Below are 13,035 nucleotides of genomic sequence, written 5' to 3'. Positions count from 1 at the left end.
GGAGGGAGACAGAGGGAGACAGAGGGAGACAGAATTAAGTGCTAGAGGTTCCACAGAGGGGGAAGTGCCAGAGAGAGTTGCAGGGCAACTGTTAAGTGCCAGGCAGTGACCACTTGGTATGAGAGTGGTCGCCTGAGAGTACAATAAGTGCGGTCCTGTGAGACAACACAAGTCAGTAAGCGCCCAAATGCAAGTCCAGGAGGAGGGCGGAGGCTGCAGGCGAATGGACAGTATGCCAGGACCCAGAAGGACACCTAAGGGCCCAGGCAACCCATCTCAGTGACTCTACTGGAGATAGAGGTGGGGGAGCAGAAAGAACCCAGGATAACCTGGGAGCGATAGTCCGTGAAGGAGGTTAGCTATTATAGTGCCCGCTCGGAGATACTTATATTTTCATTCATCCAACTCAATATATCAATTTCCAAATATCAAAATCAGCATAACAGATCACAGTAATGAATTACTGGTCTATAACTGTTTGCAGTCTTTCAAATGGATTAAGCAAGCGCAGTGATAATTATTGAATCGGCTCTATAAAATGCATTCCAAAACTGGTCCGATTCAATTAGTGCAAGTGTCCCAACAAGGTTCCCATATCCCCTTATGTATAGAGATTTTAATGTTGGGCACATTGTCAAAATAGGATTATCAAAATAGGACAGCCGTTTCCCATTTCTGATTGGCAACGTCTGCAAGTTTGGCACGCATTACAAATCAATAAACAATATAAGGTCTACTTGATGCAAAGTGTCTCTTTAAATGTCCCTTGTACTTATTTGTCTAAGCTGTCACTATCATGCTCCCCGATATTCCCATGTTGGTAAAAGGTTAAAACGTAAATATAAAATAAATCTTTTCAATGCCAAATGACAGAGCTTAGACAAATAGGTACAGAGGCATTTAAAGAGACACTTTGCATCAAGTAGACCTTATAATGTTTATTGATTTGTAATGCGCGCCAAACCCGAGGGTGTATGGGCGCCATTGCACATGAAGACAAGTATACATTAGGCTTAAGTTACATTATTACAGTTGATGTAGCAAGTTGCAAAGTTAGATCAGCAAGATAAGCACTGTAAGTACAAGAAATGTTCCAAGGAGGATTACATTACAGTGGGTTGTGTGCAAGTAAGGAAACACAGTATGTACAAACATGTTACAAAGAGGGTTACATTGCAGTAGGTTGTATGTATGTGTGTACAAGGGGAAAGGAGAGTAATGTAAGAGCAGAAATAATCATAGGGGTCATACATGAAGCTATCAGTGTCAGAGATGGGTGTACATGACCAGTTGTGGATAAGTCAAGTGTCTTTGGAAACAAGCCAATTTATTTTACGCCTGAAGTGCAAGAAGGGTTGATCCTCTTAGTGATGGAGGGAGGCCGTTCCAGAGTTGTGCCGCCATGACCGGCTTCCCCCCTCTTTTTTAGTTTGAATCTCGGCACAGCCAATCGGGAAGAGTGAGCTGTTCTAGTCGGGCGGTTAGAGGATTTCTTGACTATTTTTTCTGAAAGGTATCGTGGGGCAGCACCATTCAGACATTTGTGTGTAAGGGAGAGCGTTTTGAGGGTGATTGTCATTGGTAGAGAGCCATTTATTCTGTCTCCATACGTTTGAAATGTGCTCTCTCCGAGGGATACCGCAGATGATCCGAGTGCATTATTTTGTAGAATCTGGACTTTCACAAAGCACTTGTTTGCTCCTAAGTAAAGTGCATTGCAGTAGTCTTGCTTGGACAAAATAAGGGCCCTTGCTAGGATCAAGCAACTTTTTTTTAGAAAGAAAGGGTTTACAGGCTCTGATCAGCTTACAAGGATACTTGCTTATTTAGTGTGAAAGTCGAGTCATGCTAAAAGCCGAGTGTTTTGACCTCTTTTACCACTTTGATAGTGTTTCCGTCAATATTGAACAATGAGAAATTTCGGTTAAATTTTGTTCACTAAAACCATGTCCTTACTGTAATCACCGGTGAGTGGAATATCAATATATGTTTCCTTAGTGGCTAGCATAGCCAAAATATTAATTCTATCCTATTCTCTTGGCTTCTTTCTTTACAGTCTGTTCAATATTTGGTGTTTCATATGCATAAGACAAGGATATGCCAAAACACATCAATAAAAGGCTTGCCGATTGTTTCAACTCAGAAATAAAAGAATTCTCTTTTCTGTTTTCATTGTTATTTCCACATGTTAAAAAAAAAGCTTATTTGTATTACTCAGACGAGAAAAAAGTTTTAGAAACCAGAGTGTGCACTTAACAAGTCAAGAAGTGGAAAGGAAATAGGTGCCGAATTCAACCTACAAAGCCTCGACCAGGATGTAGCTACGCAAATTCATGACCAAGCGCAATACTTTTCCCTCTAATTTGTCTAACCACTTAACTTGCTTAGAAGAAAGGGCCTGAAGGTCGTACAGAATAGCTGGTACGATACTTGTTCTATAAATGATTTTAAGGCCTTCTATATTGTTACCACCCATACTGGCTATGTACTGTTTAAAGATCAGACATGTTTTCCATATCTCAATGGTTCCGATAGCCCTATGAAAATAGGCAGTAGGATTGAAAATGAAAGAAACCCTAAGTAAATGTAGCTGTCTACTACTTCAAGAGGTTCATTTCCCAGTTTCCATGGAAAGGTGTTTTTTTGGCAATGAACCTCCAAGAAACACGATGTTAGTTTTCTTTGCGTTAATCATCATGTGATTATCCAAAGCAAAGGCAGCAAGAGCATCTATTGAGCGTTGAAGGCCCAAAGGTGTCTGATCCAAGAGGACTGAAGAGAGGGTCCACAGAATGCTCCTCATCACCCCCAGGTTCATGTCAAGACAAAGAGCCCGAAATGTTTGCAGCCACACATCTTATTTCGGATGAATCACAAGTACACCAATGATTGACAAGTACACAGAAAGGTATCCCTCAGCCAGCCATACAGACCAAATACCATACACCCATACACGTCTCCACAGATATTGAGAAGAAACCGATCGTGGACAGAAACACCTATATGGACAGTCAACAAAGCACCAAGAAGCCAAGGTGTGGACGCCATTAGTGACCACATCGTAGCAGCGTTAGAGATGAAGCACACTTGCAGACCCTGCACCGCATCACACAAACATTTGCATGCACTAAGGACATGCTTGCAAAGTTCCACATACTCTAGATGCTTTTTCAAATTTTCATTAGCCAAATGCAGTAACGCAGAACTGCAAGGCACAAGAGATCCTGAGCAAGCTTGCAGATGCTCAACGCGAAAACAACCCTATAGGACTACAGGGATAAATATGGAAACTGATAGAACCAAGTTTGACTAACATATAGAGTACTTATAATATAAATTATACATGTTCATGTTATTCTAAGTCTAAGGAAACTTACAGAAGGTCCTAAAGCCACACAGCCCGAGACAAGGAGAGCTGGTTCAGGTGGCACAGAGCACAAAGCAGGCTCACAGCCAAAGTCAGAGATACGCGGACACATTCCAATCTCCAGACAACAAAAAGGACCCGCTGCAGAGAAATGGAATACATCCTCATAAATGCAAGTTGAAGAGCTCAATTTTGTGGTCCCCAAGCATGTGGTATGCCCAAACGAGACAATGGACAGTCACCTGTGGTGGGAAAGCAGAGCCGATTCCAGGAAGTCAGACGCAGACAGCAACAAGTGTTGCAACGTAAGGAGTGCACTCTCATAGGCAATGGGTGTACACACAAGTTACATGCAGACATAATAGTTCACATCACCTTGAAGAGGTGCACAGAGGGCTAAGAACTTAGTCGAGTCCCAGGCGTGGGGAGATCAGATCTAACCAATCACAGCTCAGAAAGCCAGGTAAGGATGGCAAAGGGTACAAACTAATGGTGAGCCCACTACTCTCAAAAATGTAATCGAAAGTTTCTTGGGGATGGGACAGGCCAGTCACCTGACATGCAAGGACCAGTAGAATAACACCTATGGGTTCTCGTATAGGTTATAGTACTTTCGATGCCCAATCCCTTGTGATGATAGGTTTTTTGGGGAAGGGTCCAAGTGATGATGACACTTGTACAAAATTGTACCGCACGCCATGGAGAGCTGAGATATATCGGAGAATTTCAATGTTCTTGTATTGATCCCGGTTGGTTTTATTTGCATTAAACTGCAGGTCTAACCTCCTGTTGGCGGAGCCCTCAGTTTATTCTGGTGAGGGTGTTTGGCACTTGAGGTCAGGCGGACCCTCAGCCATCCTTTGGGATACCTGTGATTTACACCCAACAGGACAGGGTCGTCAGCATAGCCAAGCCATTATACTGCCTCATTGTTAATTCTGGGGGGAATTTACGCACAGCATCAATCGATCTATCCATATCTGAGATCTATAAATTAAATAACAGTGCTGCAAGGACACCTCCACCAACCCCCGTTTCAGATCTGAATTTGTTGCAATGTACGAGCTGAGCTCGCCCTCCTGGTTTAGGTTTAGGCGAACTACAGCTGTCGAACCAGTATAAAGTAATTTAATAAAAGCACAGTAAGTGAGAATCCATTCCCCAAAAAGAGTACGTTTTGACCATAGAAGCTAAGCTCACATTACACAAGATCGAAGGCTTTGCTATAATCAACAAGGCAGCAATAAAGATTAGATCCATTGCTGCGCCTTGCTTCTGCAATCAGATATTTTATTGTACATAAATTATCCAAGGTACAATGCGCCTTTCTATAGCCTGTCTGATAGGGTTTTAATAAGCCTTGCACCTGAGCTCAACTATTTAATTTTGCTAATAAAATGGTTGAAAATACATTTTGGCTCGAATCGAGCATTGCAAGTAACCTATAATTAAGGGGATCATGACATGGGCCTTTCTTGTGGAGAGGTATAAGAATAGACCCCGTTCAACTATCAGGTATTCTCCCAGTGGTCTCTATTCGTCAGAATAATTTTATTAAGTCTTTGGCCCAACATTTCGGATTTTGTTTCCTACAAATGTTAGCTATTCCATCCGGCCCCAGGGCACATGAGGGCTTCAGTTTTTTTATTGTCATAACTAGATCATCGACCTCAAAACCCTCACCAAAGAACCTGCAGCAAGGAATGTAGCTATCTGTAATGAGCTTCTCTTCATCTTTCACATAATATAATTGGGTGCTATGTGCTCCCCATTGCGATTTGGAAACAGCATTTGATTCTATAGTTGTAGAATCTCCCAAGAACACTCTAAAGCGATTCCAGTATTTCTTTTTTTTGTTTTTTGTTATTTTAACTACAATTACTCTTTAAAGTTCTAAATAACGATGACTAATTTGAATTGTCTAAAGAGTGTTTGTGCTGTGTCAGCCAATTTATATACTGTGGCCCTTAGTCACAGAGCATTTTCCAATGTTTTTGCCATTATAAAACGCTTCTGTGAATTAGGCCCTCTGTGGTTAGTAAAGGGAGCTGTGCTTTCTTTTAATTCAAAGGAAGAGTGTTTTCTAATCTTGCCTTCTCTTGAAGGTAGATCATCTTTCCATATAAAATCTCCAGATAAAATTTTGAAGAATGAACCTTGTTGGCCAAGTTATTATTGCTATACCCTACTTGGCCAGCTAAGTTGTTGACCATTGTTCGATATTCCAGTCGTGCAAGGCCAACCAAGATTCAAAGTAATCTATTTGCCGAAAGGATTTTGCTAACACCTATTGTCATTTTTGTAGACCATATTAGGCGATTTCCAGTATTATTTACTTTGACAGCAGTTTTAAGGTTGGGGATCGAGCAGGAAAAACGTAATCTTGTGGTTCAGGCAAGTATAGCATGATAACTAATATTGTTGTGATGGATATTTAATAAAATCACAGATTCTGAGCCTACGCCTCCACCCCCCACCCCCATTTACCCTGACATAATCCAAGTATGATTTTGAGCGGCCATTTGTCCAGGTAAAAGTGGATTTGGAATGGGCAGAGCTCTCTAGGAAAGACTAAATTACCATCGAGGAAGCAGTGCCATCCACGATCAAGGCCGCTTACCTTATACTTTCCACACAATTGAAACATTTCTGCATTAAAATCTACTGACATATTAAGATGCAAGTCATGAGCATTAAAATATCCTGCAATCAACAGCTTATCTGTAGGATGTTTACTGTACCACATTAAAATAGTGCTCGCTATCCACTGTTGTATTTTTAAGGTGGCCGTGCCATTTGGTGGATCATATATATTAATAACTAATATTTAATTTAACACTGGAAAAAGTATAGAAGTTGACATAACGTGAGGATATCCCACAGAAATGGGTTCAAGAGAAAGACTAGCACGAGCACCAATAGCTAAACCACCACTTGGGCGACCTCCGAAATGACTTTTAGCCGGATTGCACAATATATTGAAGCCATCAATATTGTATTAACAGTGAGCCAAGTTTCCTGCAGCAAGAAGATGTCAGAAGATGCCACTTGACTAAGACCAAGAGGTCAACCAAGAATGGAGTTGTGGCCGCTGGTATTCCATTAAATCCAGGACACAGACAAATTAGTATCTCTATGTCAAACTACATTACTCATTGCCACTTTGCAAAACCATTGCTCAACATGGTTTTTCCCCAAAGCATTAGACTCTGCACTAACTGTGGAAGCCAATAGGGATTCCCGTTCAAAGCAGGGAAGTTGTCTTAGTTAAAGTTGGCTGCATTGTTTTTAATGGCTTTACTAGCCAAGGCATGTGGCTATTGGAACGCAAGGTGTGTGGATAAGAACAGCGGTCCAAAGGTATACTAATGTTAAAGCAAAGAGCACCGTGCAATTCCCTAGTTCCAATGTTCGTGGTGCACAGTGGTTTCTATAGCTAATAGAGCGGGAACTGCCAATGCTGAACAGGAGGGCTGTGGCAGATTGCACTGGTCCACATTGGATTACTTTAGTGGTAATCATTCTTTGTTAGAACTGGTGTTTTAGGACCATTGCCCCCAAACAAATCTAGTTTCCATGCATTAACCCCCGAGTTGAATCAGAGCTACGATGAAATTTGCATCCAAATGTGTGGGGGCAGAAAATCTAATGTAGCTGGAAATCACTTCAGATGGTCTTGAGCTAAAATCGATAAATTATGTACTCTGGTATTCCGTTCTGGAAGGTTTGACTGGCGTACTTCAAAGGCCAAAAAAGCAAACACCATCAAGAGTTGGCTGAGCGAAACTGCACACAAAGTGGCAAGGGGTGGGTTTGTACCGGCAGTAGACAGTGGAACGAGAAACCTCCAGAAATTTGACATGCATATCTGAAACACCAAACAGTGTAAAAGGAGGGATATTAGACCGATTAAAGAAAAAGTTGATAAACCCCATCCCAGGTTATGTATGACATGCTTATGTGAATAAGAAATGTTTAACCCATGGGTTCCTTGGACTTTACTGTTGGAGTTGGGTGGTGATAAGAGGCAATTGTGAAACTGAAACCTTCAAGATCCCCTGGCCTGAATAGCCCAACAAATGAGATTCTGAAGGCAGACCAGGAAAACTGGGCACAGGTGCTGTTAATACGGTTTACCCGTGTTTGCAGAGAGCGCTCAGTGCTGTCCTCATGGCAGCAGTCTGTTTTCGTACTGGTTTACAAGAAAGGCGTCTGGCTGGATGTAAACTACAGATTGCTGTCCATGTTGGATATCACAGGAAAGCTCTTTGCTACTTTGGTAGTGAAGGAACTGAATCATTGGGCAGAGAAACTCCATCCTACACCCTTTTCAGACGGTTTTTCTAGCTGGCTCTAGCATATTACATAATATCAGACCCCTTCACCACCTAATCCAAGAAGACTGAAGGGGTGCGCCTGTATTATATGTTGTATATGTAGACTTCAAATCAGCTTCCAAACAGGTCCACTCTGAGCCAAAATGTAGAGGATGGGTTGCTCTTCATGATAATTACAAACAGTCATTGAGCTTCACACCAATAATCGGGCACAAGTCAGTCTGGATAACATGGGGACAGTTACTTTAGGGGTCCAGATCAACAGGGGAGTCAAACAAGGATGTACTTTGGCTCTCCTATTTAATCTATACATATCTGAACTCCTATGGTGTCTATACTATACAGAGGATTTCATCATGTTCGCTACAACTATAAATCAGACACGAGAACCCTGTGAGTTGGGTAAGTTTGCGGGCAAACACTACCTGTCATAAACTTCGACAAATCTCAGATTATGTTCAAAATCTGAAACAAAAAAAAAAGGTAATGGGGTAAGACTTGAGATGTCTAGGTACAGTTAACTACACAGTCTTACAAATATCTGAGAATAAAAGTTGACCTTCTGGATACGAGAAGATGGTCAAGAACAAAATTTGAAGAGCCAGCCAACTCACAGCTCAAATATTAATGGTATCCAAGGCACAGTCTGGTTTCTTATTTGCTGGAGTTGTTCTACTTTACAAACAATGCTTTCGCCCAGCAATTCTATACGGACTTGAGGGCTTGCTGTTATTAGATCCGACATGGTTGGACGTATCGAGGGAGCAGTAAGGCGTAATATTCTGTGACCCTCGTTTCCGGCCCAACTGGTTAGTTTGCAATTGGGCCTTACATCACTGCATGGCATGATACTTCGAGGTAGGGGTTTATCACACATAAAATCTAAAATGAATCCAAAGTGCGACCTATTGAAGTGTATGGGCAAGAATTAAGCAAGAACGGCCCCTCTTGGGCCAAGGCCTATGATGCACTGATCAAGGAGGTTTTCGAACAGATTGAATGGCAGCCTAATTTTGAGGGCAATAGGAACCATGGGGGAGCTAGTAAGGGCTTTTAAAAAGAAGCTTAATTGATGGGACTGGTTTAAGAACTACTCCTACTCAACTAACCTAAAAAGTAGGGAGACTGTAGCCAAGATATCCCACCCATATAGGAAGCTGCAGCCTTACCTCTTACTATGCTTCGACCCAGAAGTTATGCGTTTCCTATTATTTTGAAGAATAAATGAATTACCACCGTTAGCTGTTTGTGGCTCACAATTAGGTCTAAACGCCAGAAAGCGGTTCTGTTGGATCTGCAGGCTTCCACATAAGCTTGAGACAGCCAAACACGTTATCCCGGAGTGTGTGAAGCTGGGCACAACATATATGTGTAACCTGGGTAACCTGGTATATTCACACAAGTCTATTAAAACAAACTTTTTGGGTTTATTGTTTGAATGTACAATCCACTGCTGCCCAACTGGCACTGTACAGAGTATGGAAATGTGTAAAAGAATGTTTGGGGTGTAAGGTTTAAGCCGCAAGGTATATACCTCGCCCGACGTACGATCAAAAGACACTTTGTTGATGTAGAGATGTGGCAATTGAGGGATCCACCTGCTAGCCTTAGAAAACTTATTTGCCACCTGCTATTTTTAACATCTGCGAACCACAGACTTTCAATTGAACCCACTGATGGACTACTGAATATTGGCTGACTACTGTCATTAAGCAACCTTCCCATTTATTGTGGACATCCCGTAACGACTGAGGACTAAGATGACTTATTGCTTGATCGATTGCCTGTTTGGGTCATCTGTCTTGCATTAGTCCGTTTGTTCGTTAATGGGGCATCTACTTGGAATTATTGAGTTGTGATTGTTTTTTAGTAATGTTTTTAGCTTTATTGTAATGATGATGTTTACAATGTGCTTATGATGTTTACGTTTACTAATTATTAACCATTTATTTCTTTGTGCAAAGCTCTTTGAGCTATATCACAAAGATTAAAGATGACATTGTTTTTAATGGTTTTACTAGCCAAGGAAGCACTGCTTCCTGCAAATTACTACTCTAAAACCAAATAATTCAAACTTGAGAGCTCAAGATTTTAGTAGAACCACCATAAGAGACAAACTCAATTGCCCAATTCAACGGACCTATGCGTATAATATCCGCAGAATCTATCATTGCTAGCTGATCAATCTATGACATTATTTCCATAATAGTCTTACGGTTTTAAAAAGGGCTACGATTGGTGGGATGCAGTTACTCAATTTTAGCCCATTTGCCCAGTGAACATATATCATCGCAAATAGTATTTTTATTAGCTGGAGTAGTCAATGCTTTACAAATCTTCAAGGATGAGATATTAGATAAGGGCACCAGCAGCTGCGTCAGTGTACGGTTGTCTTTACTTTGGGAAAACCCAAGCGGGGGCGACAATCCTGTAATTGGATTTTGAATGGTTGCTCTCCAGTAGTCGTACCTGGTCTGTTTACACAAGTTGCAGCTGTCACAGAAACCAGTTCACCTGCAACCTGTAGCCAGCTGGAAATCGCCTAACTCTGCCACCAGCTAAAAAGTGGGCGACAGTAGTATCAGGCTTCAAAGTCAATTTCCCGTTTTTGCAGGTGCAGGCAGCAAAGGGTTTCCCTACTTGGGGCACGTAATGTGACCTTTTCACCCTTTGCCTATTTTTTTGTGCTCTGGGCTTGGCGTTTCTTCCCTTAAGAACCAAAGGAAGACGTGAATGTTCATTTGAGGGCAGGGTTTTAGTTGGCAGGGAGAACATAACTTCCCTGCAATTCCAATCACCCTTTCCAGGTGACTGGGTAAGAATGCTGTCTGCTTCTTTTACAGCTAATTGGACAACATGTACTTCATCTGATGAAATGTTATCCATTTGCAGAGGGTTGTTTTTATGGGAGCATGTAGAATCTTTATTCACCCTGCTAGGTGCATTAGTGCCCACTTGTGTGAAATGGGAGGCATTCTCCAAAATAATGTCCACTACCTTGCCAATGATACATTTAGATTCTTTCTGCTCTTGTGCCAAGGTTGTACACTAAATCATCAACTCTTCCACGCTAGAAGCAATTGCATTAAGTTTGGACATTATTAGATTGTCCTCTTTGGCATTCCGACATTTGAATGGGGAAGAGCATTCACGCTCACTGTCACTCTTGGTGGTAGATGTATTCAACGAATCAGACAGAAATTAATCCAGCAGGTCAGGGCAAGCAGAAAGATTGGTGCCAATGAGATTTTCAGTTCGATCAACTAATGAGGTATGCCGTGTTGGAAAGGAGCTAGTGCCTTTCTTCATTCCCAAGTGCTTTACAGTTAGGAAGACTTCCTTTAACTGTTTCTAGGCACTACAAGAGACCAGGGGGGAGGAGGGGCATTAAAAGGAAGACAGTTATTTAAATATAAAAAAGGTGTAAATAACTATTAGCTGAATACATTTGTAAATATTAAATTCTATTTTTCTTTAAAATCTCAACGGACGACAGAAGCAGGCTCTCTGCCAAAAGGAATGTCGCCTGCGCTAAAAATAGATCGCAGAACTCATGCAGTGTTGCGCCACTGAGTAGCGCTGGCAGAGCACACGAAGTGGCTAACCAGCTGTTGGCCGTCTGTCAAAAAGCCTATGCAGGCTAAGGCTAAATGCACAATGTATAATTATGGAAAACAAGGTTTAAGAGGAATTACTGGAGAGATAAAAACATTAGTACAATGAATGAAATAGGGAGAGCATGACAGGAACAGGTTTTTATATATAAAAATGTTCATAATGTAGCAAAATGATGAAAAGCAGGAGCTACATTGTATTTTTGCATAGGCTAGCAATATGTTTAGTATGTCCTAAACGTAAATCCGAGCAGGAGCTAGAGTGTATTTTTGCATAGGCTAGCAATAGGTTTAGTATGTCCTAAACGTAAATCCGACCATGAAGAAGGGAAGACTGCAGCAACCCTTGTAGGAAAGGACGACGGTTTTGGATGGAGCCATGTCCATATCCAGTGACCAAGTTAAGAGTATATAAGCTCCTGCCTGGCACCAGTCTGGAGAAGCTTGGAATGGAAGAGGGACAGAAGATGCCGTTCAGGGAGCAGAGTTCTTTGCCCCATCCTCATTTCTGTAAAGAACACATTTGTTATCTTTGCAAGAAAAGACTCTTGGTCTTGCTTCCCCAGAGGGGTGCATTCATTCTGGCGTGCGTGTGATTAGGGGGTACCCATATAATTAATGGGTACCCCTGTAAGTTCGGCTACCCTTACAGCAGCACTGTATGCCCCAAAGAATCCCATTGCAGCCCTAAGCACATATTCAATAAAGAATGATTACGGTCTAGAATAGGTGAGCCAGGCATTAAGTTGAGAGGACATAGAATGGATTGCAATTTCCAAAATTAGTAGTAGCTGGTAATGCGTTTTAAAAGGCTGTGATAGAAGGTTGGGTGCCATCCACTGGTTCTGGTCCAACCTTTTTATGCATTCTCGTTTTGTCTTCCGGGCTTCTTTGCCTTTTAGTCGCGCATGATGTTGCACTGCGCAAGCCATATTTCCTAGTTGACATATGCTTCATCACTTTGATAGGGAGTGATGAGTGCTAATAATTCACCAAGCCCTTCTTTCAGTGTGCACTACTCAATACAAAGGTGATTTTTGCTGCATTATATTCCTACACAATTTATATAAGAATGCAGTCAGAGTATCTGGATGTATCAAGAAAGCTGGAAGTCGCTCACCACAGATCATCTAAGGTTCATGCCTCAGGCAAAACTATTTTGCCGAGTCCGAGAGGGGGTGCCCAAGGTCTGCAAAAGGCAACAAGGAGAGGCAGTACCCCAACAGCCTCGACTGCCACAGATGCGCTTTGAGGCCTTTTGCGATCGCCTGTAGAGCACTGTCAGTGTGAGGTGTTCCTGGGCAAACATCAGGGTCAGGGGATTCTTGCAATGCACAGGCCCTAAAAAGCAAGCTATGTGCGCCGATGGGTAGCCTTCCCAACCTGCCCACATCTGAACACTTCTCTGTACTTCGCGAGTATCACATGCTTTTAAAATAAATGAAAAGGGAAATACTTAAAGGCACAGTCGTCCAATATGCTGCACAGGAGTCACCCACATGTCTCCACACTGCAAGAGCCCGGGACACTAAACACACTTCTCTGCACGTTGCCTAATGTAAACTTGCCATTTTTGGCAATGTATTAACTCATGTTAAATGGCTATGATGAATTGTAACACTATTCAAATTTACCCCAGTTTAAACCATTGAGGAAAAACATTTTTCCTAGGGAGAAAGTCCTCCAAATCCAGAAAATCCAGCTGACTTAATTCGTA

General features: G+C 41.9%; 1 protein-coding gene across 1 annotated transcript in view; it reads right to left on the bottom strand.

The window, feature by feature from the left end:
• ERGIC1 (endoplasmic reticulum-golgi intermediate compartment 1) overlaps window positions 1–13,035 on the bottom strand; it is a 556,793-nt gene that overhangs the window by 66,321 nt on the left and 477,437 nt on the right. The window lies entirely within an intron of this gene.

This window comes from Ambystoma mexicanum, chromosome 3p (genome assembly GCF_040938575.1).
Source record: "Ambystoma mexicanum isolate Mex_15411 chromosome 3p, UKY_AmexF1_1, whole genome shotgun sequence".
NCBI classification, from domain to species: Eukaryota; Metazoa; Chordata; class Amphibia; order Caudata; family Ambystomatidae; genus Ambystoma; species Ambystoma mexicanum.
Note: the sequence above shows the minus strand (reverse complement) of the source record. Positions and strands in the feature narration are given on the sequence as shown.